The following is a 23,964-nucleotide window of genomic DNA, read 5'->3' as shown; positions in this document are numbered from 1 at the left end:
CTCTGACTCTCATAGCTTAGCCTACTTAAAAAGCTTCATGACAGGGCACCCAGGTGGCTCAGTTGGTTAAGCGTCTGCCCTCCATTCAGGTCACAATCCCAGGGTCCTGGGATTGAATGAACCCCACGTCTCGGCTCCCTGCTCAGTGAGGAGCCTGCTTCTCCCTCTGCCCTCTGCCTGCTCTTCCCCTAGCTCCAGCTTGCCCTGGAGCACACACACCACCACTCAGCAGTCCTGTGACTGAAGCAGACATCACTAATCAATCACTATCCTCTCTGCAGCTTGAGACTCGACGTAGCCTCATACACCTTCCCTCTGAAGCACCAATCCGTTAGCATTGTCCCGTGAACAAAAACCAATTTGCCCTCCCAACTTTACAGGATCCTTACTGGCTACCAAATGAAATTCCTTACCACCTCTTAGTCTGGCATTCTACACTCTAACTTCACCGTGCAATGCCAGCCCAAACTCTTACATAAACCCTCCATTCAAGCACATGAGCCTTGTACACCCATCCTCCAAGCCTTCCATCCAGCCCATTAAGCCCTTTACTGAAGAAAACACGCCAGTTATAATCCATGGGAAGGTTACTAAGAACAGCGAAGGCATCAAACATTTGCAAACCCCCTCCCCGCAAAAAATCGCTTTTTGAGAAGAATTGCTAGGGATAGAAGGTTCCTACAGCCCCACCCTTCTCCCTCATATGGTTTGTGCCTTCCTGAAGGGGAGTGGAGGCGGAGTTACGGAGAGCTTAGGAAATCTCCCAGAACCGCTGCCAATCCGTTCCATACCACAGCTGGCAAAGATCTTTACATGGCTAATTTTATATTATTACTCACATGCCTTTATATGTTTTTATGAATGAGAGCCAAAACTTAAAAAAAAAGTCTCAGGGCTTCCCCACAAACTGTTTTTTGGGCTCTGTGAAAAATGTGGGCAAGCCCCCTGGGGTGTGTCTTGAGTGTGAACCTGTCCGCTATGGGTACCACAGCTGGAGGTGAAGGCCGGCTGCCTAAGGAAAGCATGAGGGTAAATTGAGATGATACATGGTGCCTGTTTTTTTTACACATCAGACCGGAAGACAGTGTCTTCCGTGACCCTGTGTGCTGGTAATGTTAGGGAGAAAGAACAGGCAGACAGGCAAACATGCGGGGCTCGCCAAGTGCCCGCACGCCCTCCAGCTCCCCCAGCCTCTGGGATCAGCGGGATGTGGGTGGAAGCGACATGAGCTGCTTCAGGGCCTGGTCCTTCAGGGGAACCCACATGCCCCTCAGGCCTTCTCTTCTCTTGCCGTAGCCACACTGGAGACCCCAGGTTCCAGCTGCCTCAGCCCAGGTCCTGAGCTGCGGACAGGGAAGCCCCCCAACCTGAAGCAGAGGTGGCGTGAGGGGAAAATAAGCTTTCGTTGGGTGAAGCCACTGAGATCTGAGGATCTGTTACTGCAACATGGCCTGCTGCATCCTAACTAATAGACAGGATTCTCTCGTCATGCTGCTGGAGTGTTCTTCTTGAAGGACAAATTGGCACAACCATCCCAACTCTAAGTGTGCACGCTCTTTGACCCAGCAGTTCCACTTCCAGAAAATTCATCCTGCAGCTCCATGAGCACAGTCCGAACAAGGCCACACATAACAGTATACCGTTCGTGACTGCAGAAGGCTGAAAATAACCTTCAAGTCTGTTGACAGGCACAAACATAAAAACCCAAACAAAAAGCTAGCAAGATAAATGAGGGTCCACTTGTCAGTGCAATACTATGCTGGGGTTAAAAAGAGAGGCAGCTGTGTATGGGCTGATGGGAAAGGCTGGTCAAGATACAAGGGATACAAACACGGGACAAGAGTGTGTGAGGTCCTGTGGTATCTGTGTAAAGTCGGGGTGGGGACACAGCCATGCTGGTATGCACACTGTCCCTAGAGAGGAAAACAAGAAATTGGTTGAGAGTGGTTGAGGGGAACTGGGACACAGGGGTGGGAATGGGGACCCACTGTTTGCATATACCTTCTTGTATGGTTTGAATTTACCATGTTTATTGGTTACTCTTTCCAAAGAAAAGGAGTGGTTATAGGGGCACCTGCGTGGCTTAGTCGGTTAAACATCTGACTCTTGGTTTCAGCTCAGGTCGTGATCTCAGGGTCATGGAATCGAGCCCCACGCTGGGCTCCATGCTGAGTGTGGAGCCTGCTTAAGACTCTCCCTCTACCCTTCCCCCCGCTCATGCTCCCCCCCGCCCCACCCAGGGAATGCACTAAAGCTGTGCACAGCAAGCAGTCCTCAACTGGTGACCCAACGCCAATCAATTGGTATTGACTGCCTAGAGCTCTTTGAGAAGACTGAGGTCAAGCTTGTTCACCATGAGCCAGAATGATTAGTGATGTTGATTAGTGATGTCTGCCACGTGTGTAGGATGAGAAAGGGTGGACACAGGTGTCAAATAGGGGTCACTTTTACTTTAGGGGGATAGCCGAAGAAGGCTAGGAATCTCTAAGCCATGGAATTCTATTCTTCCCTCCCTCATGTGGTTTATTATTTCCATTTTGGTCATGCTCATTACTACAAATTTCTGTGCTCATTCGTGGGCTTGGAAGCCTTTGTTTTAGTCTGATTGCTCTGCAACAGTTCAACCAGAAATGCATGCAAGTCTGTATCCATGCCTGTGGGTGCATCAGAGGTGAACATGTTCAGGAGAAGCCCTCGACAGCTGTGGGGGGGGAGGGGGACGGGGTTGCCTTTCCTTATGGTCACACAGCTTTCCCATCTTACTCTGCCCCTTTGCAAAGATTAACTCCACTACAGCATTTCTGGGACCCCTGGGTAGGCAAAAGCTCTCAATGCACAAGCTCAGGAGCCCCTTCCCACTCTAGCCTACTTACTGACCTTTCTTGGGAGACTTCAAACCTTTCTGTGCTTTGAGTATTACACACAACTTAGATGAATGTCGGGGGTACTGAGTGAAAATAAAGAGCCAGTCTCCAAAGGTTACAGACTGCATGATCCCTTTTATGTCAAATTCTAGCAATGATGAAATTGTAAAGAGAGAAGCACAGATCAGTACTGTCAGGAGCAAAGGCAGGCGTGGGGGCAGGCGGGAAGTGGTTACAGCTATAAAAAGGGTGCCACGAGGGACCTCTGTGGTGCTCTATCTTATGTGTCAGTCAATGTCAGTGCCCTGGCTGTGAACTTGGGCGAGAGTTTTGCAAGATGTTACGTGGGGAACTAGGTGCATGGGATCTTTCTACATGATTTCCTAAAATTTCATGTGTATCTGTAATGATCTCAAAACTGAGAACATTTAACAATTTGGGAGGACAGACTATACCTGCCATTATGAACACCGGGTGATGTCTGGAATTACAGAACCAGTATACTGCACACCCGAAACGAATACAGCACGGCATGTTAACTCACTGAAATGAAAAGAAAAACTTAAAAAACATAAAAAGCTTAACTGAAAAGAGAAGGAAAGGAAAAAGTCTCTTATCACAGAGGCAGGGTCGAAAGGGGACTCTGGAAATACAGCTGGAGGCAGGCAGTAAGACTGACCAGAGTGGCTGTCCTGGGGCAGAGACTGGATGAGTTGAATCCAAACTGTACCCCTGAGCTTGGCTTTTTGTAGAACCACAACTGGCCATACCCCTGGGGTCTGTTCATGTGCAAGGATATGCTTGGGGGCTTTTTGTGGGGGAGGCTGAGTGAGGATGAGGAAGCCCCATCCTCACAGCAGGGAAGAGAGAAAGGGGCGACGTGAGGGACCCATACGGTCTGTGACAGCGCCTAACCTACCACCAGCTTGAAGGCCTGGCATGGACTCTAAGTAGGAGCAGAGACACTGGGAGCAAGCAGTGGGTCCATGTGAGGCTACAGGAGACTTAGTGTGCAAACGGAGCTGCCACCGGGCCCAGAGACCCCCCCAGGGAGAGCTCAGCAGGCTGGCCAGGTGCAGCCTTGGCAATGGTGTAACACGGGCACTCAACGGTGAGAACATGGGACCTCTGGGTTATCTCTGAACCACTCCTGGGATTTACCAAGGAGTGGAGCAAGCTTCCGGCTGCTTTCAAACCTTGGTACAGCTCCCAGTCAAGGAGGAGCAGGAGGAGGGTTTGATCTAAGGAGGAACTTGTAAAAAGCTGAAAGTCAAGTAAAGTACCTAGTAAGCCTCTGGATGATAAAAGCTGGGGATAGGGCAGGACCCGTTAACTCATTTGCAGAGTACTTGCTCTGGGTCATGCAGGGCTCAAGGTGCTGGCGGCAGAGGGAGGGAGAGACACAGTCCCCGTCTTAGAGGAGCTGAATAATGATGAGCTAGCACGGACCGTGAACGTGAACGAGGCACTTCCAAGCACTTCACACGCGTAAAGGAATTTGGTCCTCAGCACAACCGGAGGAGGAAGGTGGGGCAGCACCCTCCTCGCTGCTACCCCTCACCCCCACCTAGGGCAAGGAGAGGACAAACACCTGTCCTCGGGCACAAGGCAGAGCTGGGTTTTGAACCCAGGCAGTCTGGCTCCATGGTTCAGGAACGCAACTACTGTGTCCTATCACTGAGACAGCAGGTTTAACCCAGTCATGGGAGCGGCACGGTAGCAGGCAGCTCAGAGTTCCAGGCCGGGAACTGGTCTGCCAGGACCTGTCACCTACTTGCTGTGTGACTTTGGACAACTCTCTAGACTCTGCCTGCCTCACACGCCTCAAAGAGACACACGTGACCTCCAACACAAGGTTCTTGGCGTCTTGGAAGAAACATCCTTTGAAGGCACAAGGCCTTTGCTGGCTTCCCGGAAGATGGGATCTCGCTGGCTGTCCCAGATAAGCAGCTGTTGCTGGCTGAGGGTGACAGCTGAGTAGAAGGCTGCTGCTCCTGCCCAAGCCTGCGGCCGGCTTGTGGCCAGCGGCCAGATCCCAGAGGCAGAGTGGCCCTGAGAGACGGTGTGATGACAGGCAGCAGAGAAGATGGGGGTATAGTGCCTGTGGCTCCGCTTTTCCAGAATCCAGTTCAAATGTGGCATTCTGGGGCACCTGGGTGGCTCAGTGGGTTAAGCCTCTGCCTTCAGCTCAGGTCATGATCTCGGGGTCCTGGGATCGAGCCCCGTATCGGGCTCTCTGCTCAGCGCTCTCTGCCTGCCTTTCTGCCTACTTGTGATCTCTGCCAAATAGGTAACTAAAATCTTTAGAAACCACCAAAAAACGAATGTGGCATTCCACCTGGGGGCCAACCTGGCCCACCCCAGCTTTCCTTCACCTGCCCAACCCCCCTCCCCTCAACCCTCCCCAGCCGAATGAGCCCCACCATTAACAAAGGACACAGGAAAGAGCGCAGTGGGGTGGGCCTTCGGATGCATATCTCTCTGGCAAAGAGGGAGGGCGGTGAGGTGGGGGACATCAAGTGATGGGTTCTTCCTGCTCCAGCTCAGCCGCTCACTAGCCTCGTGACCCCAGCTGACTGCCTCGCCTCTCTGTGCCTCATCGGTAAAAAGTTAGGAAGAGGCCCGTATTCGTTCCCTGTAGCCACTAACGCACCACCATCAACTCAGCGGCTTAAAACAACATGTACTTATTCACCTGAAGAGTTCTGAAAGTCAGAAGTCCAAGACCAGTTTGGACTAAAATGAGGGTGTCCACAGGCCTGCCTTCCTTCTAGAGGCCCTAGGGAGAAAATCTGCTTCCTTGACTTTTGCAGCTTAGCTTCCAGAAGCTACCTGCTTTCCATGGCTCATGGCCCCCTCATCCGTCTTCCAAGCTAGCAACGACTGGTTGAATCGCTTTCCTCAGGCATCACTCTGACTTCTTCTGTCCTCTTATCTCCCTCTTCTCAGGACCTGTATGCTGAATCTCCCTCTTCTCAGGACCTGTATGCTGACGTTGGGCCCCCTGGATAATCTGGGGTCATCTCCCTATCTCAAAATCCTTAACTTAGTTCCACTGCCAAGTCCCTTGACCTTGAGAAGTAACACAACCTCCGGGTGGAGGGGGGGGATTATGTGTAGACATCTTCGGGAAGCCGGTATTCAGCCTCCCACAAGCACCTCCCTCATGAAATGGGGCCGACTGGTTCCATGCCTAGCAAGCTTAGCGTCTAACCAGTAAGAGGCCCAGGATGCTTAATCCCAGCTGGGAATGAGGATCCCTCTGAGAGCTTTTACAAAATATCAGGGCCTGCGGTGCACTCTTGAAGATGGGTGGGGGCAGCGGCTGCACAATGGAACTTGTAGCAGCTCCTTAGGGACTCTGTTGGGCAGCCAGGGATGGGGGTGACTCTAAGAGGCACTGAATTCATGTCAGCCATTATTTTTACTCCCCACAGCTACGTAGCACTGAGCCTCCATGCCCAGCCACTGTCCAATAGATGTTTGTTGAATTACACAGAACTGAATCACTCCCGGGGCCTCGAACTGCCCCCGGGATAGGATAGGAGGGGTGAGTGGGTTTCTCACTGTCGCTTCAAGGCCTGAAGAATGAGGTTCTGTGGCCAGAGGCCGAGGACTCGATCCACTTCACACCCAGAAATGGCTGCCTGGGAGAGGCGGGTGTTGGAGTCGGTCCTCCTCCCCGAAGTCCAGTCAAGGGGGCCCGCCCTGGGCAGAATCCAGTCATCAACGGGCCATTGTTAGTGGGAACAGAGGGGCTCTGTGCCCATTTAACACTTCCCTCCCTCACGAGGCTGCTCCCAGCTGAGGGCTGGCTTCTAGAGGACTGTAAGGCTGGGGAGGGGGCCCCAAGGCTGTGAAGGGGGAGGATTAGAAGTGGGGGCTGAGAGTTCCCTGGTTGGAGGAGCAGAGGCAGCTTAAAACCTAGCCAGGCCCCAGGCCCCAGTGCTGTCGCACGGGCTTCCCTGCTGTGCCAGGAAGAGGTTCCGGGGAAAGCTGGGGACCCAGGGACAGCCACTGAAACCTAACAGACCCCAACCAGAGGGAGGGGAAACCGCTTTCTCCGTGAGGTGGTCATGCTTGACTTACCTTCTTCCCTTTAAAAAACCAGAAAAGGTGAAATCTACATGGTAAATGGCACCTTTCATTGCCTATAGAGGAACAGTGTTTTCAAAAGGGCTGGGAGGGTTTTATGTTCTGCTGGGGATTTAAGAGGTAGGTAATTCAACCGGGGCTGGGCATAAATGTGCCTTTGCTTCGCATACGGTTTCTGCATTTGGACTTGGTATTAACAGCGTGAGCTGGATTTCAGGAGAGTGGTATTTAAGATCCTGAAGACACTGCTTGACCGGCACCCTCCAAACATGTCAGAGACCCAAATTCTTGTGTTATCCATCAGCGGTTCTCATCTGCTGACTAAAGCAAACCCTCTTGAAAAGTGTCTACTGAGAGTACAGGGCCTTAAAAGACAATCTTGGTTGTCTTTTGGATCTGAGTTGGGGTCTGGGGCCAGCAGCAGCCGCCGCACCTGGAAGCTTGGTGGAAATGCACATTCTCGGGGCCCTCCACAGACCTCTCCAACTAGAATCTCAGGAGGGTGGGCACAGCAAGTGGTTCCAGGAAGCTCTCCAGGTGAGTTTGGTGTAAAGTTTGAAGATCACTCTTCTGGGGGAATAGTTTTCAAACTCTAGCTCACAATCAATTTGGTAGGTCAATGAGCTTTTTTAAAAAAGTTAGCCAGAATGGTGTAGAACTGAAAATTTGAAAAGTCTCTCCATGAGACTTCTGTTTCAGTTCTGTGTACCTTTGTCTGAGGTTTTGGTCGAAAGATTGAAAACCACTGTTCTGGAGCTGGTATGTACCAACTTCAACCGGCTCCCCTTTTGTAATTGGTCTGTATCGGGAGGTTTTAAAGGGCAGAGCATCTGGGTTTACCCCCGCCTCCAAGCAGCCCTCCCACCCCCCACCCCGTCCCCACCACACTATCCTCATAGACACGGGCAACAGATGAGAGGGGCTGCTTCGGGGCACACACAGTGTCCTTAGAACACTGGCCTAAAAATTAAACTAAACTGTGCATTTCCCCAGGTTTATAAAACTTTCTGCCTCTCTATACAGGACCTCCCCAGGGAGAAAGCCAGGCCAACCCCCAGGGAAGAATTCACTGGACAAGGAGCTAGATTTGGAGAGTGGCTGGGGAGTCTGCTTGATAGGCTCCCTCTTCCTCTCCCTCTGCCCCCTCTCCCCCCAGCTGGCACACATGGGCTCTCTCTCTCTCTCAAAAAATAAATTAAATAAATAAATAATCAATTAAAAATAAATTAAAAAAAAAAACCTTCTGCCTCTCTACTGCCCTCTCTTCTATGTAGATGTGCCTAGAGAAGTATGAGCACGAAATAGCTACCTGGTTACATCTGGGTGTGGGACTGAGGGATGAGTCGTTGCTTTCTGCTATTTGCCCCTTTTACTTGAATTTTGCTTAGTAAGCATCTAACACAAATATAAAAACTCTAAACTCATTCCTTAAAAAAAAAAAAAATACAAAGCTAAGGGTCCATTTCTGCGTAGAAATAGAGACAAGAAAAGGCATTCCCATGGTAGGGCAGGCAGCCATGAAGCCCAGGGCCAAGCTGCCTAAGGGGCCATTGTGCCTGGTCAAAATCTACCTAAGGCGGAGCCCAAATCCCACGGTCCCCAGGGTGCTCCCTGATCTAGTCCCCACAGCCATAACCAGTCCTCCAGAGAGGTACAGCACTGCACACCCCCCTCCCCAAACACACACCTCTGTCACCCTTTCCTCCTTAGAAGCCCTTTTGCTCCTCCTGGTCCTCAGGCCAGCCCTGTACCCAGCATGGATTTTTACCCCCACCCTTGCCTTCATTCTCCAGAGGAGAGTGTAAGGTTCAGAGAAGCTAAGCAACCTGCCCAGGGTCACCCAGCTGGAGACGCAAGGCCAAGGCATGAAGGGCAGGGTCTGCTGACATTAAATCTCCAGCACACTGCTCTCCTGGCACTATTTCTTTCTCTAACTTGCTCCACTCTTATGAATTCGAGTTAACATTTGCTATATAGCACCACATAAATATGTCAGGAAAGAAGGGAAGGATGCAGAGAGGAAGGGAGGGGAGGGGGGAGATGAGAGGAGCAGGGGAGGCCTAGGTCACCCTCAGTCTCACCAGGAATGGCAGTGAAGGGTGGACCTGTCCGTGTGAGCCCCAGCACCTAGGGGACCCTGAACCTGCTCTCAGGCTGGCCAAGAGGCAGGATGTCTGGTCAGATCACCAGCGTGGGGCCCTGACCCCCCAGGCCACGGCTGCAGGCCCCAGTCCAGCCAGACAAGAGGGGAAAATGGAAGAGGCAGCTGGGAATGCAGGAGAAAGCCACCCTGGGAAGCTAAGGGGGATGCTGGGGCTGCGGGGGCCTTTGTGTCTCATGAGTGGAGTCCAAGGTGACTGCTGAGGGGGGCTGGGATGCGGCTGCCAGCACAGCCTGGGAGGGAGCACCCACCAGCTTAGCAATGACCCCGCGGCAGGGGTCACACTGACTGTCCGGGACAGCTACTCTCCAGCTTGTGCCTTTCACCTTCTATCCATATGTACCTCTCCTATTGTGTACCATGGGCATGTATTACTTAATTTATAAAATTTAATCAAACTAAAAAACAAACATTAAAAGCAAGCAACAGTTTTCTACCTATAGAAATAGAGGCAAAGTAGTTTTTGGGGTGAGACTCTCACTTGGAAGACATTTTAACAGGCCTTTGAATTTAAGCCGAGGCTAAGCCAGAAAGGACAATCCGGAGACAACGAGAAGTGAGACAGCCCCTACAGTCAAACTTAAGTCTACTTTCCCTGCAAGAAAAGTGACAACTGCCCAGAAATTCTTATTGTGGTGTTTGGAGGGAATACCTGAAGGGTCCCCTCCCTTCTGGGTGTGTGGGGGGGATAGCCACCCCTGAAGCCAAGGGGTCTTGAGGGCTAAGGGGAGGGCAGGGTCAGGAGGAACCACCCTGCAAGACCATGGAACCCTGGGGGATCCCCACATATCTGTGGGGAGGGCCCCTGGGGGTGAGCTAACCTGGGACTTGGGCATTAAAAAGGGGATTAGGGACCCCTGAGAATCTGGCCCCTGTCCGTTGAGTCACATGCCAGGTTAACCCCTAAGCCAGGTTATCTGGTGGAGGCCCTTTGTTTCCAGGCCAGGCCCACTAAGGTGGGGCGGGCGCTCTGCTGGGGAAAGGGCCCAGCCTGGAAGCCTGGAAGCCTGCAGAGGGCCCCTAGGCTTCGAAAGTGCTCCTGGGAAAATGGTAACTCATACTCTTCTTTCACCCCAGAGGGTCATTCTCGAGCCCAGTGACTGCAGAATGAATCCGAAATGCAAGCCTGAGAACAAAGCTGACCGATACCCGTGTCACCCGTGTCAGAGGGGAGGCTAGCTCCCTGCTCCTGTCCTTGTAGACAGAAGACTTCACAGTCTCATTTCTCCCCTTTCCAGCCAAAGGAATTTCAGGTGAGCCAGAAAAGCTCTCTAAGCCTCAGTGTCCTCACCTGGAAGATGGGGCTAACTGTGCCTCCCTCATGAGGTTGTGGAGGGGGAGGGCACCCTTTTGCACAGGCTGGGCTCCAGCTAGGGCAGCTGGGGCGGGCTGGGGTGGGCGGAGCTGGGAGCCCCAGCAGCAGCTGCTACAGCCTGGCATCCTTCGCCTGCGGGCGAGGCTGAGGAAGCTGGCGCTCAGCCCCTCTCTTGACTCACACTCCTTTTCCAGGTCTGGCCCACCAAAACCAGAACAGACACACCCTGCATGCCTGTGTTCCTTCCAGAGAGGTAAGATACACCTCTGAAGGGCCACATAATCAGGGTCTGCACGGCCAAGGAGCTGGGTGCTTTCTGCCACTTCCTTGGAGATCAACATCTCCATGAAACTCTGGGGAGTGATTCACACTACTGAAAGATGAAAACTCTCTGGGCACTTCCTGTCTGCGCCGCGCCATTTGGCAGGCCTGGGTTCATACACCCTACCTCCTGTGACTCACTTCATTTTGCAGCTGGATCGTGGAGTGGCTAAAAGCATAGGCACAGCTACAGTTGGACAGCTGAAGATTTGCAGTTTGGCTGTGTGACCTTGGACAAGTCACTTACCCTCTCTAGGCCTCAGTGTTGGCATCTGTAAAATAGGGGTACCTCATGCAGTAAGACTGATGAAAATAAATCACTCAGCCTAAGAATGCTTAGTCCGTAAAGAGCTCTCAGATAACTGTACCTACCAGGAAGGCAGAGGCCTTTAGGACCTGGCAGAGTGCTGGGGACACAGCTCAACCAGGCTTTACTTTTTTAAAAGTGCTTCCAACACTGGAATGCCCAGACTTCCAATCAGAGGCCTGGCAAGGATATACTTTTGGAAGTTCCTCATGCCTATCACCACTTCTGGAAGCTTCTGCCACAGCAAAGCTTATGAGTAAGGGGGTGGGAGGAAGCTGATCTGGCCCGGCTACTCGGGGCCGGAGGGTCCCTTGCAGGACTTTAGGCACACGGTCATCAGAGGGCCAGAGGGCAAGAGAGCAGACTGGCAGGTAGGCGGCAGACCATGAGGTCATGCTTTCCCAGAATGACTCAGTAGTGCCCCTAGGCTGTAAATGGTAAGCTGTGTGCTGTGGCCTCAAGGCCTCCCTGTCTCCGTGCCACCCCGCCCTCCCTGTGGCTTGCAAGGTATCTCTCCTTCCCCATCCTCTCCTGTCCCCCCCTTTCCCCAGGGGCCCATGACTACAGCATAAGGGCAGTTGCTCCGGGCTGTGACCCCCATGCTGCCTCTGTCATGTCTCTCCAATCTCCACACGGACAGAGTAAACTGCCAGACAGACTTGGATTTCGTTACTGCCTCAGACTTCTCCTGGCCAAGTGGTCTAGGGTGGGTCAACCTGCCTCTCTGAACCTCAGTTTCCTCATCTGGAAAATGGACACATGGCTAACAACCTTGCTGGGCTGTACGGGTCTTAGTGAGATGGTCTGTAACTACTTGGCACGAAGCAGGCGCTTAGCAAATGGAAAGTACGCCATTCTAGGGCCTCGATGATCTGACCTCAGTTGACTTCTCTAGCGGCATTTATTTAAGAAATAAGAAAAAATAGCTCATTCTTCTCAATGTTTACTGTACGGGAGTCACTGCTCTGAACACTTGTATAGGGACACATTTTATTTTCCTATTACCCCCATGTGATAGGTACTGTTACATCTCCATTTTACAGCCCAGAAAGCTGAGGAACAGAGAGGTGAAGCACTTTGACCATGGTCACACAGCAGGTGAGGAGCAGGGCTCCCCTTCTCTTGCCAGCAGCCCACCTCTGTGGGCTCATCACAGCTCGACCTGAAGGTCGTTATCTGTACCCAAGTCTCCTCTCCCCTTCCAGCGTTGGGGGCACCTTCTGCCACCCCCAGGCCACCCTGCACAGTGTCGGGCTTGAGCGGGCATGCAGTACCTGCACAGGCGAGGCCCAGGCTGAAGCACCTAATGTGTGCTCCCTGGGTGGTGGGGAGGAGAATCTAGCACTCGGGGGGAACCCCCTACTTCTGCAAGAACATCTTGAGGGCTGCAGCTAGAACCAGCCCTAGCAGGCAGCGTGCCTGCTGGGCTTCCTCTTCTCTGCTGGAAGGCCTACATTGTCTGGGGGGCAGGTCTGAACCCTGGAGGAGCTGGAGGGGCTGGAAAGACATCCTTCCATAAGGGGACAGACCTGAGAACCACTTGCTGATGGGGTTGAGCAGTGGAGCACCCACCACCCCACCTAATTCAAAGGCGCCTCTAGGAGGGTTTCAGGCCCATTGTCAGGACCCCAGCCCAGCCCAGCACATAGGATAATGCCTGCATCAGGTTCATGTGCCCAGGGTCCCACTCTCCTGTTTCCACCCAGTCCCACACAAAGCCTCTGGTCCACATCAGTTGCTTCCTCCAACTTGCACGACTCCCCCTACCTTGCCCAGACTCCGATCTCTCCCCTACCACCCTCGGAGAATGGATACTGTCCTATCCTGCATGGTGAAGCTTCATGTCCCATCTGTTGCTCTTGGTTCCACAGTCAGGTGGGGCCTCAGGGGGGACACCAAGGGGAGCAAGACAGATGCTGTTCTCACAGAGCTCACTACCCGCAGCAGGGGACACTCAAGCGGAGGCCAGAGGCTGAATGGGAGCTGGCCACAAGGAAGGAAGGAGAGGCTGGAGAGGCTACAGAGAGCAGGATGCCTGCGTCTGGGGAATGAGGACAGTATGGAACAGGGAACAGTGCAGACAAGGGGAAGGGAGGTTGGGCCATGTGATCCACATCACAGGGCCCGTGGAAGCCACCGGCACCCAGAGCAGCTCAGCACCTACTCCAGGATGGGGGTCTGTCTTGCTGGAACACCCCTAACCTGCCAGCTCCTCCTTGCCAGTTTAAATCTCTTCCCCTGCCATCTGTGCCACTTCCTGAGCCCAGGTCATTGCCAAGGGGAAGCAGCGATCAGATCAGCCGATGGTCGGCCTTGCAGAAGAGGCCCTCCTACCATCAGGAGTGCTCTGTGCAAGTGGGGGTGGGCCGGGGCTAGAACTTCCACCCACAGGGCCCTCGAAGGGCTGTGGCGACCCCGGAAGCCAGCCTCCCCTGAGCCGCCAGGTCAGAAAGCAGCAGTCTGGCCCGGCCCGTGATGAAGTGACTGTCCTCTCAGGCTGCAGCTCTGGCGGTGTGGCTCACACATGGCGGGGCTCGGAGCGTGGCTCCGCTCTGCTCACACCAGTCGAGGGATGCAGGCCACCTCTCCTGCTTATGGGCTTCTGGGCGCCTGTCTGCGAAATGGCAATCCCAGGGTGCCTCCCCAACGAGCTTCCTGTTGAGAACCAAGTGAGTGCAGGCCAGGGAGGCCTGAAGGGTACAGTCCCTGTCGGGCTTCCTGTGTACTTGACCACTAGGCACCTGCACCACACCTGCACCAGAGGGCAGGAGGAACGTGTGGAAAGCAAACAGCTCTTCTCAGATAAAAAACAGCCCCAGTGACGGGCCTGACCGTGACGGGCCTGACCTTCCCGGTCACGGGTGTTTCAGTTCTTCATTCTGCCCCACGGACCGAGGCTGACTTCCCCTTCCTCACAGGTGCTAGGTTTCTATCTCGGGCCTCTTCAGGTAGGTTGTCTTTGACCCTGCAGTGATGAACCCCGGGCTGTGTCCAGAGCAGAGCCAGGCCCCCATGGCCCAGCTCACGTGCCTTAGGCCTGATGCGAGTTGTGAAATGCCTTGCTGAAAATTGGTGCCATCTCAGCCAGGGGGCGGCCAAGTCTGTTTTCAAAATATTTCCTCAGATAGCGCTGCTTTGGCTCAGACCCCTCAGCACCTTCCAGAATCCTGCAGATGGTGAGGCAGCTGGAGGGAAGGGAGGAGAGTGGGGAAAAAGAGTGGGGGAGGCCTGAGACAGCACGTCAGGTGGCTGCGTGGGCTCTCACCGGCGCTGGGCGAGTGTGAACAGGCACTCACAAACGCAGGAAGAGAAGCAAGTCCGCCTGGAGAGGGGGGGCTTTCAAATGGAGAAGCTGTAGAGCCTTCTTCTGAACCAGAACCTCCCTCAGAAGCCCGGTGTGTACAACACACCAGGTGGGGAGAGGCCTGGAGCCTCCTCCCCTCAGGCCTCTGAAGGGTCCCCACTGCATTCTGGGGCTCCGTGGAACCTAGTCTGAAAACCCTTGCTGCTAAAGGAATCTCCACCCTTTCCGGGGGTGTTAGTACCAACACCGTTTTAAAATAATGAGCTTTCTGAGGGAGCATGAAATTATTTTCCTCATAAATTCTAGTTTGAGTCCAGTACAGCAAATGGCACACATTCTGAGAATCAGGGCTCCAAAAGTACATACAAAGGTTTTGATTCCACTCACTGACAAGTCTGTGGGTACCTCTCTGAGAAGTCTTGTGAACTTGAGTCTGAGTATCTGGGGCAGAGGTTGTGGTGAATCATACTTTAACACTGGCCTAGTTCTCCGTACACTTCTAAACTCCTCACATATTATCAATTCATTGACAGCCCTATTACCTATGACCTATTACTGATTAAGAAACTAAGGCCCAGAGAGGTTAAGTAACTAGCCCAAGGTCACAAGCTACTAAGCAGGACTGCAAGCATTCCGGCTTTAGGATATGTGCTCTTAACCATTACTAATTTGGGATGATTGTGTTGTACCTACAAATGTTTTGGTATATAATGTGCCCAGGTATTTACTGAAATATCTGTGGGTGGTGGACCTATGTGTGTGTGTGTGTGTGTGTGTGTGTGTGTGTGTGTGTGTGTGTGTTTCAGCCTGTGATAATGTCATGGCCTGTGAGTATGTGGTATGCAGCTTCTCTCCCCCCAGGGTGCAAGTTACGGCGCTCACCCCAATTCTCTCTCAGCAGCCTGGCAGCAGCATGACAACCAAATGCCCCCCAAGCTTCCCAGCCAGAGGCGGGACCCAGAGCCTCCCAGCAGTGTCTGCTCCCCAGATCCCGGAGGTTCCAGTTTGCCAACCCAGCTCGGTACAGTCCCATGCAATGGAAAGGCCCCTCAGCCATTTCTGCGTCCCAGTCAGGAGCTCCCCCCACCCAGAGCCCTGGTTCTCCCTTTTCACCAGACGCTGCTGGGTTTTACAGTCAGTCAACTAAATGCACTGGAGTTATTAAGTGATCATGAATTTGCTTCCTACCCCTATAGACATAGCAACTTACACTGGTGCTCAAGCTCCTTGAAACCTCTGGTGTGAACTTACACTACCAGCACCCTAAGCTGATAGGGCCTAATCTGATATGACTCCAGCCATAAGCAAAGAACCTTAACATTCAAGTTAGTCCCCAAAGCCTTTCAAGGTAAATGTACAGGTTTGAAGGGTTTCTTCACATGTGAGCCCCACCTTTTGTGGGGAGGGGTGCACAAGAGGGGAGAATTAGCTTTGGTCCATCTACTCTAGACATTTAAGACACAAAACTTCATCAGGTGCCACAAAACTGGAAAAAGCCCCATCATTCTCTACCACCAAAGTCCAACTCACCCACTGGGAGACCACCCTCCGCCTCGCTGAGTGGAGCCGACGCCAGGAGACTTTCAGATGGAGCAGGGCTGAGTGGGCCCTGTAGGCGCCCTTTCCTCCCTCATGTTCCTCCTGGTCCCCACAGCTCACGCGCCAACCTCTCACAGCACAAGGACAGGCCAGCAGTCTGCTTCCCTGACTTTTGAGGCTCCCAAGTCAAGGAGGGGCTGGACAGGGAGAGGGGAGGGAGGGGGGAGCTGGTGAAAGCAGCCAGTGAGCCAGGTGCAACCATGGGAGGCCAACACAGAGCTTCCCAGGCTGGCCTCTGGGAGGGCTGTTTACTTGTGGTATTCAGGAGATGCTCAACTGGGAACTGGCTTATTTACTTTCCACACTTTCCTCCAAATCCTTTTCAGAGTCCTCTAGAACCCCAGTGATAAATGTCTCAGGGCCCAGAGAAACCCACAGACCTGTAGCACACAGCCATCTTTGTGGAGCAAGTCGGGGGGGGGGGCGGGTAGGGGAAATGTGGAGGGGAGAGGCAAGATGGGGAGGAATGAGGGGGTGCCGTTGCCTGCCTGCCTCCTCTCTCCATGGCGGTGCATAAGCGTGGGGGGAGCAACTGGCCAGATTTGGGGCAACAGAACCCAAGACTGAATGTGTCTACCTCCAGCACGGTCCCGCAGGCCAGGGACCACCCCACCCCCAGCCGTGGAAGCCACATGCTCAGGCAGAACAAGCAGCATTCTATCTCGTATTTAGTCATCAGAGAAGAGATGACATTTCTTATTCTGTTTAAGGAATGAAACGCAGAGCTGTTTTCTTTTCATGACAGGCAGAGACCTCTGTGAGCCTTTCCTCATGGCGAGGATTCCCTTGGCTCCCTTGCTTTATGACTTCCCAGCAGAGGCGCTCGCCCGCAGCCCCTCCCTGGGCTTCACCCATCCCCTGACCATGGTCCCCAAGTACGTTCATGTCTCAGATGCTGGGATAGAGCCAGGGTACAAAGATGAGCACCCCCTGTCCCTGGCAGCTTCTCTCCACACCCAGTCTTCCAACTTCTACCCTGGCCAGCATGACCACTCAGCAGTGGAGGCAGGAGAGGGTTCTAATACCTACAGCTCAGCTCGGTCAATGTTCTTGGACTCCCCAACGTTGGCTTCCTGGGGAAGGTGCACAGGGCCTGCTGGGTAGTGGTCAAGCTCTGCTCCTTATTTAAGGTTACATTTTTCCTGTGTATAGACACCTTGGGCAGAGCCATGAGAGGCACCCCTCTTGGCCCTTTTGGGGTATAGAGTACCAACCAGACTGAGGACAGTCACCCCTAAAAGCGCCTGCAGGGGTGCCTGGAGGCAGCACAGCCTGCAGTTCCGTAGCTTCGTGACCACTGCACCTCTCTGAGCCTCATGTCTGCATCTGTAAAGTGGGGACAGTGACTGCTGTCCCTCTATGGGACATGTTATCACCCCCACCCCAGCTCTGCCCCACCCATCTCTCTGGGGACCAGAAACCGCCCCTGGGCATGCAGCAGGCATGGGAAGGACAGCTACTACATGTTCCTTTACGGTCACCAGGCAGGAGGTGGCAGGTGAGGGCTGATTTCCCTGTCGGACAGATTTCCAGGTCAGGGCCGAAGAAAGAAGGAATATAATAATCCACTTGAGAATGTCTGCCTGGCCGTTTCTCACAAACCCAAACTTATCACTTATATGGTCACAAGTGGCAGCTTTGTCCCCACTTCTCCACTAAGCAGCAAATCATCTCTCACTGGAATTACTAAAGTATCTCCCTCTAGTCACTTCTGAATCTCTTGTCATTTCCAGACTCCAGTCCTACATGGAAGGTTCTAGCAGCCCAGAGCCACCCAGATTTTGATTTCCTATGGCCCATGGTATAACCCAGTCTGGGAAGGGTGTGTGGAAAAAGGACTTCAGTCAGAGGCCCCAGGACCATGTTAGTAAGTAGCCCATGTTGCTTCTTTGTTGTCATGGAGAACCAGTAGGGACCATAGAGACAGCCTGGCATGGTGGAGACAGCCTGAGTTCCAGAATCAGGCTGTCCAGGTTCAAATCCCAGCTTTGTTCCTCATCAGCTGTGTGACTTTGAAAAAATTTCTTAACTTTTCTGAGCCTCAGTTTCCTAATTTGCAAAAGAGGGATAAAACGCTAACTTCATAGGGATGTAGGGCTCAATGAAACAATGTACACAGAGGTCTTGATTCACAGAAGACACAAGGCAGGAACGTGATATAGGGAAGGACTGGCTGCAGCATTCCACCTGAAATTGGAGACAGCCAAGTCCTGGTCACTCCTGTCTCTCATCTGGGGCCACAGTTCTGGTGCTGCCCATATGCTTTGCTAATTTCAGCACCGAGACCACAAAGGGGCAGGGGAATGATACATTTCCTTGTGATTCCATGGCCAGGTTGTCCCATATTCTTGCATGCTCTCAATCCCATGGCAGCAGGGAATCTCTCCCCAAGAGAGATTCTAATCCCAGTTCCAGGAACATGACATGTTCAGCTCCTCTGGGAAACTCACGCCAGCTGGCATGAAGGAAAACACCCTATGCTCAGTGACTACCCCTCCACCTGCTGCCACTGCAGAGCCAAGCCCCTGCTGCTGGAGGACATAGCTCCTAGACCCTTCATGAGACCCATTTCCAGCCAGGCCAGCAGGAGCCAGGAAGAAAACACCAAACACCATCCTCTGCTTAGCCAGATGTACACATGGAGACATTCCTACTGCGCCTCTTAATAGGAAGCACAGGCCAATGATGAGATTCAAGTCCCCAGCACCAGCCCACATGGCACTGTGAACACGCTGCCTGGGCCACATCTCCAGACAAATCAGGCAGGGCTCCTTGAGACCACTCAGGGCCCCTTCCTCTGCAGGAAGGCCCATTCCAAGCCAGCTGAGGCCACCAGGCCAGAGCATCTGAAAGCAAACGCATCTTCAGACGCAGTGAAAATAGCGCTTCTGCACTGCCCTGGTTTCCTCCAGACCTTAGGAGTCTTCAACATCCCCTACCCCGTGTACACACACACACAGACATCCAGGGCTGGAATCTCTGCAGGTCCTCCTGGAGGTCCTCTGAGGAAGTATATCCGAAGGGGGGCTGGTGGTCTGTGCACTTTCCTTGGCAAGCCCTGTCACTGCCACCACCCAGCTGTCCTGCACTGAGCAGCACCGGCCTGCAGCCTTCCCCATTCTGCTCACAGACCTCAGCACGCTGGGTCCCGAGTTTGTGAATCACTCCCCCCTCTCTCCCGGCCTCGCCTCCGGAAGGGCTGCGCACACCCAGACACATCACCAAGACACCAAGTTTCCACACCGGACTCGCTGCTGCAGCCCGAGATCCGACTGCAGTATCCGCTTTTCCCTCCCCACTTTCAGCCTCGGGGTTGCCGGCCACGACTTTCAAAGACAAGACAGCCCCTCCCCCGGCCCATAGCATTTTGGGGGCTCCTCACTGGGGGGCTGTAAGGGGCACTAAACAAAGACCGTGGATTTATCTGCGGGCAGGAGGGCATGCTTGGTCTCAAGATCCAAACCCCGGCGCCCCCGGAGTTGTACATTTCGGCCTGCAGCGTGTGCCGGGTCGGCGTGGCGTATGCTCCCAGCGCGAGCGCCGTGTGTCTGTGGCTTGAATGATGAGCTGCGAGTACCTGGCAACTGTGAATCTGAGTGCGGGCTGGGTCTAGGGGTCGCGGGGGCCTGCGTGGAGTTTCCCCTGAGCCGGGAACTCCCTCTCCCACGCTCCCTTTCGGCCCCTCTTCCTTCAAAGTTTGGAGGGCCGCCCAGACGGGGAAGATTTGGGGGCGCACGGCTGGGCGGCCTTGCCCGGGCCTCGGAGGCGATTCCGGGACGCCGGCGCCCTACTTACCCCGGCCGCCGAGCCTCCTCCGGCGGGGGCGGATCCGACTGTCCGCGGCTGGGGTCCGGCGCCGGCAGCATCCGCTCGCAACTTTGCCCTCCTTTGCGCAGGACGCGGCAGAAGAGGCTCGGTCGCTCCGATCCCTCGCGGCCCGGGCTCTGCGCCCTCCCCGGAGGCGGTGGCGGCGGCTGGGAGGGAGGGAGGCGCGGCCCGGCCGGTTCGCACGCCGAGCGGGAAGCGGCGCCAGGCGGGCGCCGTCCTGCGCAGCGAGCGAGCGAGCGGTCCTGCCTGGCGCCCTCCCCACTCGGGCCCGAGTCGGCGAGCGGCCGGCGGCGGCGGCGGCGGATTCCTGAACCGCGTCCAAGGCGCCCGGGGAGCCCTCCTCCTCCTCCTCTCCTTCCTCTCCCCACCCAGCTCCCAGCACAGCGCGCCCGGCAACTTGGGAACCGTTGGCGAAGTTGGCTCCGCTCGGGCTGCGCGCCGGCCGGGCCTCTGGGTGGAAGGAGGGGAAGAGAGGGAGGAGCTGAGGGGGAAGGAAGGGGGGCCCGCCCTCGTCCCCGGGGAGCCGCGCGCTCCAGGACCCCTCTGTGGGCCTTTGTTCCGCGTGCTGCACCTCCGCCCACCTCCCCGGGGATTCGCTGGGGGGCCGCTCAGATCTCCCACCCCCTCCAAGAGAGGCTGGGAGGAGCTCCGGTCCCGGGGTGGGTAGGTGGGGGGAGAGACGGCGTGGAGACCGCGCGGCTTCGCCCTGCCAGAGCCTCCCAAGCCATTACCGGCCTGCCATCCTGTCTCCCCAGAGACATCCCTCTGGCTGCGCTGGTTCTCGACCCAGAGCCGGGTTGGGGAAGGGGGGGGGCGGGGAGTCCAAGTGATGGTCCCCCAGGGCTCTTAAAGACCAGAGCACACCGTCTCTGGGCGGTCACCGGTCGCCCACCTGCCTTACCGCCTTCTGGCGCGGCTCCAGTCAAGTGTTCCCTTAGTGCGACTCCAGGGAAGCCAGAAGGAAGTGGGGTCCTCGCGGGCCAGCCAAGGCGGCTTCGCCCTATCTTCCCACCCTTCTGGGCAGCTGGCGCCTCAGGCGGAGGGTGGGGTGGGTGCTGCTGGCCCACAAGCGAGGACGGGTTGCCTCCCACACGTGGGGCAGTGCCCAGCTAGGCGGCTCGGGCTCATGGGGGCAAGGCCAACTTCACCAGGAGCCTGGCCAAGTGCTGGGAATTGGAAGACGGAGACTGCCAGTTTGCTGCGGGAATACTATGGTGCCCTGGGCTCAGGGGGCTTTGATATGCAGGCTGGAGGCTTTTCTTCTGGAGTCACTCAGCACTTAGCGCCATGGGCTAATTCAGCCTCTTGAAGACAGTGGTCCTGGCATTTAATGGGATAGTATATGGTTCAGAACAGTAAGTTATTTCCTATAAAGGAGAAATCAGAAAACCCCAAAAGACAAAAGCCTCAACACCTGCACTTTCCCTGCCCTGTCATTTTCAGCATTTGTAGAAAGAAACCCAAGCAGAACAGAACAGAGCACCACCCAGACTTTTCCCCAGGGGAGAGTCCTCAGGTGGGGGAAGTCAGAGGTCCCTGTTCATTATCTGGGTTGGGACCAGCCCAAGCTGTCCTGCCCCCCTCCCCCACCACCCAGGACTGTGGGCTGGAAGGGACTGGGGAAATTTGCTCCAGATCGTGAAGTGAGACCTGGGTGTCTCTTCTGGCAGAAACACCCAACTGGGTGCTGCAGTTATATTATTAGCAGTTCTGTGGCCAGCGAAAGAAATTTGGTGAGAACTGAGACCTTAAGTCCCCTCCTGGGTGAGCATCCTGAGGCCCTCACCACATAGCCAGCAGCTTTGGCTGCTCCCACCTCATCCACACGATGCAGGCCTCTGCTTTAGAATCAGTCTGCATGCCCTCCAACCTGGCTGGGTTCTCCAGACCCCATCATCTCTTCTCTGAAGGGAGGGTCTCTCTGGAGCCTCACAGATCTTTCAAGAAGCTATATTTAATTGTGCCTGCTGGTCTTGTAAGGGAGGTCTTCTGGTCAGCCACATGGAATCTGGGCTTTCATTGCTGGAACTTTTTAAATGCTTCAGGGGATACAAAGGATGAAACCTAGGACTGTGTCAGCCCCAGATTATAGAGCAGGGACGGTGCTACTGAGGGAGGGGTGGGGAGGAGGAGCACAAGCGGCCCGTGTGAAATTCCTGTATTCACCCAATACTTATGGAGCACGTATTGGATACGGGGGCCCACAGACGTAGACAAGCTTTAGTCCCACCTCTCGTCCAGAGAAGACAGAAGTATGTCTCAATAAATACTAGTGATACAATGTGCTATGCAAGGGGAGGCTGGGTCCGGGGTAAGGGAGTGGGTGTCCAGAACAAGACCAGAGGCTTGCACAGCTCTGGGGGCCCCAGGCAGATGGAATGTTATATGACTGTTGGCCCCTGGAGTGGTTCAGGCCTACAGCCTTATTCTTGGAGCCAAAGACCCCAGGCCTGGGCTTCAGAGATGGACTGGAGTTCTGCAGGCAGATGAGAAGGCGGAGATGGGACAGGGCTTTCTAAGTGATGGGACCAGCAGTTCAAAGAAACAGGTTCCTTTGGGCTGGAATAACAGCCAGCACCCGCCTGGGGCCTTCAGTTGAGGGTAGCTTGGTTGCAAATGAGAGGGGGAGGGTCAAGTCCTGACAGGACATGGGGATTTTCATCCTAAAAGAGTTTCCAGGCTCAACTTCTTCCCACAATTGCTCTGCCAAGAGGTTTGGTCTCGTTTTTATTGTTTGGTTTGGTTTTGTGTTATACTGTTTTGTTTACCCTGTTTGAAAAATTGAACAATTTCACCCTGTTGAAAAAAGAACTTTCCAGGCCAGAGGCAGAATGGCAGAGTGGGTGAGAATATAGGAGCCTGAGTACCATATGAATTTATCCAAGTTAAGATCACTAATCATGGGACTGGCCAGCATCATGTGTCTCCCAATACGCTACACTGGGAAGCTTACAGTGTCAAATATGAAATATTCCTGCCCAAAATGATGCACCATCTGAATCTGATCATGAGAACACAGTGGACAAACTCAAACTGAGGGACATTGACAAAAGAGCTGGCCTGTCATGTTTTAAAACTGTCAAAGACAAAGAAAACGACCAAGCCACTCCAGACTAGGAGAGACAAAGGGATGTGGGCACTGCAGTAGGTAGGCTTCTCAGACCGCCCCCAACAACCCCTCCTCCAGATGTCCACTCCTTTCTCCTTGAGGGCATCTGGACCTGGCCACTTGCTTCTAAGGAATACAGCAGAGCAAAGATGACAGCGTTGCATTTCTGGATTACAAAAGATCATAATTCAGGTGACAGATAAAAGATCATAATTCAGGCTTCCATTTGCTACATTCTCTCTGGTTCTTCTCAGCCTGCTTGAATTCAGAGCTGCCCTGTGGAGAGCCCCTGGTGACAAGGCACTGAGGTCCCCGGGCCAGCAGTGTGCGACGACCTGAATTCTGTCAAACATCTTCTGAATGAGCCTTGGAGCGGATCCCATCCCTGTGGAACCCTGCGATCATGGGAACCCTGGCCAACACCTTGACAGAGGGATCCTGAGTGAAGGAGCTAAGCCCTATCCAGGTTCTTGACCCACAAAAATTGTGGGATGATCGGAATGGTTGTTTTAAGCCACGAAGCTTTGGAGTGACTTGTCATGCAGCTACATATAACTGATACAGCCACTAAGTATGATGCATAATTCTGGAACTGAAAAAAAAAATGCCACGAAGGACATTATTTTGATAATTGAGAAAGTATGAGTGGGGGTCAAGTGATGGCTAATATTGTGTCCGTGGTGTATTTCCTGCGTGGGATGACTGCACTGTTCTGTAAGGTGACATGTGGTTCATTAGAGATACACACCCGACCATTTAGGGTCATGATTTCTGCTGCTTCCTCTCAAGTGTTCAGAAAAACTAAAGAAAAATAAACATTAGGGAGGGCAGAAATTGAGAATTGGGAACCAAGAGCAGAAATCCAGTCTGCCTCAGGTGACCAGGCCCATGTCTTGTCCTCAGGAAGCTCACAGTCTAGTGGGAAGGACTCCTGGAGACACAGTTACAGAGCAGTGAGGGTGCAAGGAGGAGGTGCAGGTGGGTGGCATGGCAGAGTGTGTGTGTGTGTGTGTGTGTGTGTGTGTGTGTGAATGCACACCCACGGTATGAAAAATGCAGGT

At 53.9% G+C, this 23,964-nt stretch overlaps 1 protein-coding gene across 5 annotated transcripts in view; it reads right to left on the bottom strand.

The window, feature by feature from the left end:
• CHST3 (carbohydrate sulfotransferase 3) overlaps positions 1 to 20,829 on the bottom strand; it is a 33,144-nt gene extending 12,315 nt beyond the window's left edge. For 2 of the 5 annotated variants that reach the window (XR_006607700.1, XM_004769491.3), the window contains exon 1: positions 19,762 to 20,594. The gene's annotated coding sequence lies outside the window, so the exon portion shown is untranslated. Of the gene's footprint in view, positions 1 to 15,897; positions 16,343 to 19,761; positions 20,600 to 20,695 lie in introns of those variants that run through there. The other 3 variants (XM_004769492.3, XM_045083465.1, XM_045083464.1) reach the window with 3 other exon arrangements.
• Between the last annotated feature and the right edge of the window lie 3,135 nt (positions 20,830 to 23,964).

Source organism: Mustela putorius, unplaced genomic scaffold (assembly GCF_011764305.1).
Source record: "Mustela putorius furo isolate JIRA1106 unplaced genomic scaffold, ASM1176430v1.1 tig00000698_pilon_pilon_pilon, whole genome shotgun sequence".
NCBI classification, from domain to species: Eukaryota; Metazoa; Chordata; class Mammalia; order Carnivora; family Mustelidae; genus Mustela; species Mustela putorius.
This window is presented reverse-complemented; position numbering and strand designations above follow the sequence as displayed.